General features: G+C 41.8%; 1 long non-coding RNA gene across 2 annotated transcripts; it reads right to left on the bottom strand.

The window, feature by feature from the left end:
- Window positions 1-647: 647 nt before the first annotated feature.
- Window positions 648-5,717, bottom strand: LOC125325347. 2 transcript variants are annotated; one of them, XR_007203291.1, is made up of 3 exons: window positions 5,643-5,717; window positions 5,441-5,547; window positions 648-1,991 (listed from the first exon to the last, which is right to left on the bottom strand). It is a non-coding gene; the product is annotated as an uncharacterized LOC125325347 (long non-coding RNA). The 2 variants fall into 2 exon arrangements; XR_007203292.1 differs by having other exon boundaries at window positions 648-885; window positions 1,858-1,991; window positions 5,441-5,670.
- Between the last annotated feature and the right edge of the window lie 701 nt (window positions 5,718-6,418).

The raw sequence follows: 6,418 nt of genomic DNA on the forward strand, positions 1-6,418 counted from the left end.
AGTTATCTATATGCTGTAAAGTTTATAATTTTTGGATCAGTAGATATGATTGTGTTGGTCAGCATCCTAATTACCTGAAGAGCTGAATATTTACTGTTAATCAGTAAATATTTCAAAATGAAGCAATTCTGCATGGGCCAAACCCAAAATGCCAGACAGGTGCGCTCTCACAGTGGATCCAGGAGTGACACCTAACAATTTCCAAACTCGAGTTACCAAATTGCATCACAAAGGAAGGTGCTGTTGGCATTAGTTTTAGTTTTATATGTTGAAACAGAGGTTCTGAAGGACAAAATCATTTCCTTTACAGTGCCACTATACTGCTACCAGTTGATCTTCAGTCCTATATCCCAGATAGTGTCATAAAAACCTTGGATGCAATTTGTCCTGAACTTCAGAGGAAACTACCTTCAAATTCCATGCCTCAAGCTCATCTCTAGAAATATTTAATGAGCAAAGTGTTAATTCAAATTGCATGGAAATAATTAACAGAGAGAGCATCAAAGCACAGTCTCTTCTTAAGTTAGTGGTATTATACAGAACTTAAAGCTCTAGAAAAGCAGAGAAAGCACTGTGCTGATCAACCATCTTCACTGGGGAGAAATGAATACAAGGCAGGCATTCAGAAATAGGAATGATGGCTGCTATTTACTTTTATTTTGTTTTCATTTGGAAGCAAGTTCTGTGTTTGTTTCTCCCAGCTTTATGTGTGATCAGTGAGGCTTCAGCCTGGATTGGAGCCACAGGGGTCGCAGATTGCTCATCCGTGGATCTTGTCATGGTGTCCTTTGGGTGCATTACATAAAGGTCACTGTTTTGGTTACTTCCCCATCTTTCTCCATTTTTAACTTATTTTCTCTCTACAGATGCTCTACTGAGGACCAGCTAAAGAAACAAAAACATTTTTAAATCTTCAATGTAAAGCTGGGTACACAGAGAGTACTCAACATTTATGCAGTATCTGTCCTTAAAGTGTCAATATTTGCCAAGCAATTCTATTTATTGGCATCTCAGCCCTCTGAATTCTACTGAAAGGACTCAAAGGCTTTCAGTGATTTCAGTGTGGTTTTGATTGTGTCATTATTCTCCTGCAGTGAGAAGGGAAAAAACAAATCACTGTGGTATCTAAAATGCTGTGTGCATCTTTTTGCAAATGCAGTAATCTTGCAGTCGCTTGTTTTTTCCAATGTGATGCTGCCTCAGTCAATTCTTTGTGCCAGAGAGGGAATGCTGTGATAGGTTCCCAAATTCCAATCATCGGTCCCCTCTGCCCTCCCTGTCCCTGAAAAATGCAGAGTTTGAGAGAGTTTTTTAAACATTCCTTAGAATGAAAAGAATGACTCTCAACTCTCAAGAAAAAGTGCGTATATTTCTCTCATCATAATTCTCAACAGTACTTGAATTTTTAGTATGAAATAGTTGCAATAAATTGTATAAGATCAATCTTGTGAAGTAATAACATTTCAGGAGAGGGAAGGATTTTAATTTAAAATGACAGACTTGAAGATCCTTGCCTGGACACAAAGAGAGGATAACTCCTGATAAGTCATTCCAGAAAAAAAAAAGCAGAGAGACTGAATTAATTGAATAAGTTATGAGTGTTACATTATTAATTCAGCTCTGAGTCAGCTTTGAACTACTTATTAGCAATTAATTGATACAGATATTTTATAAAATGTACAAGTCATTTTAATAAATACTTCTGAGCACTTTTTTTTACTGGATGTTAAACCATGGGCATGTGAAAATGTATGCTCAGTCTTAATCTGCATCACTATAATGTATGGGATAATCAGATCAACACCACTCCTTGGAAAAGGGAGACTCAGTAGGAAAAGAACAAAGCTGGAGAGGTACTTCCTGTACTGGTTTCTGGAGAGCACCAACAACCACCTCTTCCAGCACACAAGAAATTGGGTCTTCTTGTGTGGTTTTGGTTGTGACCATCCACCAAAGCAGGATTCTGGCTGTTCAACCATCTGGGATCCATGCTGGGAATTAAGCAGAAGGAGATTGCTGTAAATATTAAACAAGAAGAGGTTGCTGTAATGGGAGGAGCAGCTTTTCATGTGCAGTGTGGGGAAAACCAGCAGAGGAGGACACTGACCCTCCACAGCAAACCTGTCCCATCCTTTCTGGCTCCAAAAAGCCACATGAAGGGAAAGACTTGAAGAGCAGCAAATTTTTGCAGCCTGATCTTTTGCACTGACTGTCAGGGTCTTTTCAGATCTCTCGTATTTACAGGACAGTGTAATCTGTGATTTAAACTTTATTTCATGAGCTCATTATTGAACAAAGATGACAAACAAGGGCTCAATCACATTTTTGGTGACTCATCTGTCACATTAATTCCCTTAACCACCATCCAAGTTGTAAGATTTGCTATCTTATAACCCCTGACTCTTAATATCATGCACCTATGAATGAAAAAAGAATGAGTTCCCTATTCAGTGGTGAGAGTGCTCGTCCTTCCTGCTCTGTCACAGTGTCAGCATCCCCTGTATCCCACCAGGAAACACAAAAGCCTCAGCAGTCCAGCTGCTATTGGATCTGCTCCAAAAACTTTTGGGGTAAGCTGAAGTTTTACACCTCCCAGCTTGGGAGGTTTGGACTTTGCCATTTCCAGAAGTCAATGGATTCTGAGGAAAATGCCAGACAAAAGGTAACAGCTCCAATTTTCTGGTGATGGTGACTGCAGAGTGGCCCTTCCTGGCAAGCTGTGCCCTGGCTTTGATGGGATGGTGCTGCTTCCAGCTTACGTCAGACTTTAGCATGAGCTGGGTTAGCCAAAACCTGAGCAGGAGCTGAGTGAACTGTCCTGCCTGACCCTCACATCCTTCTCCAGGGCAGCTGCTCCTCGGCACAAGAGCCTGTTGGGGGATTTTCCAGTGTTCTGCAGGTGTTCCAGGTCAGTGCTCAGGGGAAGAGGTGTCCGGCCACCCATGATATCTTCTGGAAATCCCATTCTTTTCTCCAATATGCTTTTGAGCTTGTTCTCACTCCAGCAGAGCAGCAACATCACTTATGCTCTTTGAAGACAAAGAATGTACTTATTCTGATCTTTACCACATGCTCCTTTTATTTTCACCACCAAATTTAAAGTCTGATTCATCCTTGAGGAAAAATATTTTCCTGTTCTGTCAAGTTCTCTCCCTAACCTTTCTATTCTGAGCAGTTTTCACAGGGTTAGTATTAATACTTGCACACCAAGTGAAGAGTATGTCTCTAAGCCATGAAAAGTATCTAATATTTTTTTTTTTTTTTTATGTTGAGTAAGACTCCAGTTGAAATTGTACTTTGTCATCCATAAAAATGCACCAAGATGGTTGTTGAAACACTCATGCCCTTGTGCCCAGGCACATGGACTCACTGGAGACAGATGCATCTGTTTGAAAGCTGCCTCTGATTTTCTGGGTGAGACTTGCACTTTGATAATACTTTTGTGTACTGTTACTTGCTTTACAGCAAAGTGCAAAGATATTGCTGTCTTTTTAGAGCTGAGGATTTGTGGACACAGGGACACGAGAATTCCTCAGGAACTGATGTTCCTGAGGCTCGGGAACCCATACCCTGCTGACCTCCAGTAAAGTTTACTGAGTTCTGAAAGCGGATTCTTGCTTAGGTGAATATCACCTTGTTAATATTGCCAAAACAGCTTCATTCAAATCATCATCAAACCTGTTGGTGGGCAGGAGAGCACTAAAACTTGACCCCAACATTTTGGGTTATACTGAGAACTTGATTTGCACCTGGAAAGAGGAATGAACCAGGCAGCACTGAAACACAGACTTGCAGAGAGACATATGACTTCTCCTCATGCAGATTTATTTCATGCATGCTATTTCTCTTCATCCCCCTTCCAGTGACTGCACTGCAGCCTCTCTGAAAATTTTTGCAACATTCGATGGCCAAATAAGCCTGATGTTTCAGTGGTACAGATCTGTACCTTCCATACTATTTGATGTAACCTGAAAGGCCCAATAAATATTTTCTGTGGAGAAGTTACTAGAAGTAATACAAGATACAAAGCAGGAGCAGAGTTTAGTGGATGAGGACTTCAGGTGAGCCAGGAGATGTGATTAAATCCCGACAGAGATCATTCTTTGGGGAAGCTACATTAGTTTCTGTGTCTAAGTTGCCCGTCTGCCTTTGCTTCATGTGCTAGGGTAGGAAAAAATTCTGTCACAAATCTCATATTGTGGATTTCAAAACTGCCTGGTGCAATCTCGGTGGGGCTTCTAGGGATAAATGTAACAGAAATAATAACAGCAATGGTTATCTTCAGAGCAATAAGGCACTGAAAACCTCTCATCTTTTAAAACCTGCTTGCTGTGGTGTAACCGAGCACAACACAAACACTGTAACAGCTTTCTACAATGCTATAATGAGTATTTTTATTCCATCAGAGAAATAACTAATAAAATATAAGCAGTAACACCAGATGGAATCATATGTCTTAGGAGAGGGCAGTTCAATTAACTCACTACACATCTCAGGAAACCGTTGTGGGAATCAGGTAGGAAAGGGAGGTCGGGATGTACTTGGATAATGCCAGGTGTCTCGTTCTGTTCTGAAAAGTGTGAGTTCTTGCCCTGTGTTTGTATCTACAGGAGAGCACAGAAGTTCCCACTCCTCTCAGGAGAAGGTTGTCTTTGTGAATGTTTGTTTGTGAATGGTAGTTTGGAATTTCCGGTCAAAAGTTTTGGTCAGGATAATAATGTCTTCACTTCATGGGGTGCTCATAGAAGTAGCAGCAGCAATGACAACATTTTCTCAACACTTTGGTAATTCCTTGACTGGCTTGAGTAAAGGCAAGGCAGAGTCATGGCACAATCTACAGCTTTCCCATTTTATTTACTTGTATATGTTCATATTTCAGTGACTGCTTTATGTAATGGCTTTATCTGCATATCATTTTTTAACATGAGTTATTGGCTTTTTTTATTATTTGAATGGCTTCAGTTTGAAAGAGAGTTGGGGTTAGGTTAGATATTAGGAAGGAATTCTTCCCTGTGAGGATAGGGAGGCTCTGGCACAGGTTGCCCAGAGAAGCTGTGACTGCCCCATCCCTGGAAGTGTGCAAGGACAGGTTGGATGGGGCTCTGAGCAAGCTGGGATAGTGGAAGGTATCCCTGCCCACGGCAGGGGGTTGGAATGAGACGATCTTTAAGGTCCCTTCCAACCCATTTATGATTCTAGGTATATTTGTGCACACACTTCCTGCCAATCTGACAATTGAAAATGTAATTTTCACACCCTGAAAATAGTGTTTTCAGCTTGAATTCTGGCATTACAGTTTCAGATCTGTAACTGTTGTTTTCATTTTTGAATGCCCGTGGTCAGCTCAAAGCAAAACAGATCAGGCAGTGCGTGGTGAAAAATACAGAAGGTCAAAAAAGAGTGTGAGTAGTAGAAAATGCTCATGCAATGAGCTGTGTACCTGAGCAGTGTTGTTAATGATCCTCCTGGCCCATGATTGTTGTCTTCTCCAGCCTGGCATGCTGCATTCATCCTGGGGCTGGCTCTTTGTAACTGCCTGAAACTGAACTGGAATAAAAGTGAATCAAATCTTGCAGCTTTTTTTTTTTTTTTTTTTTTCCTCCCGAGAGGTGCTCCTAGGACTGCAAATCCCAAATCTTCACCTGCCCAAAGTGTGTCTGCTGTGGACGGTGGCTCAGAATGGCTCTGCCTTGCATTAATTGTGCTGACTGCAGTTCTCACACACTCCTCCTGGGCTGATTTTGGCACACAGTGGGCTCAGGTAGCACTCCAGGAGTAGCCATAGCAACGTGGTGCTCGACAGCACCTGCACATCCACCCGGAGAGAAGGAGAAATACGGAGACTGCATTTTAAACGTGTTCTCAAAGCTGCTGCTGCTTCCACTTGTACACTGGACCCTGAAGGTATTCCAGAACTTACCTGATGGGAAATGCCATAGGAATTAGAAAGAATAAAAATAAAGTAGTATGTTCTTTTATTTCCAAATACTTTTTCCCACTCAGGCCTGCCAGGTCCCTCTCCTTTGTGTTCAGTCCTCAGCTTAGCAAAGCACCTGTGCTGAAAGCATTTCATGGGTCTAAATGATGGCATCTGGAAACAGGACAAAACACTGGGGTGTACAGCCTCTCTCTGAACAGACCAGCACCAGTGGAAAGCTTTAAAATCCCTAATTCTTGGCCAAAATTCTGCAACAGGAGCCGTGAACAGGGCTGATCTCCAATGGGTGCAGGAGCTCTCATCCATCTCTGTTAGCTGGGAGCTCAGGCAAAAGCCCTGCCTGAGCATGGGACACATGTTAGCTGAGATGAGGTGCCCCTAAATTATCCCAGAATGGTAAGAATTCAAATCAATATATTGCTTTTTGACTTCCTGTTGGATTCATGGAGCTGGTTACAACGTGCAGTTTCTAACAGCACC

This window comes from Corvus hawaiiensis, chromosome 4 (assembly GCF_020740725.1).
Source record: "Corvus hawaiiensis isolate bCorHaw1 chromosome 4, bCorHaw1.pri.cur, whole genome shotgun sequence".
Classification (NCBI taxonomy): domain Eukaryota; kingdom Metazoa; phylum Chordata; class Aves; order Passeriformes; family Corvidae; genus Corvus; species Corvus hawaiiensis.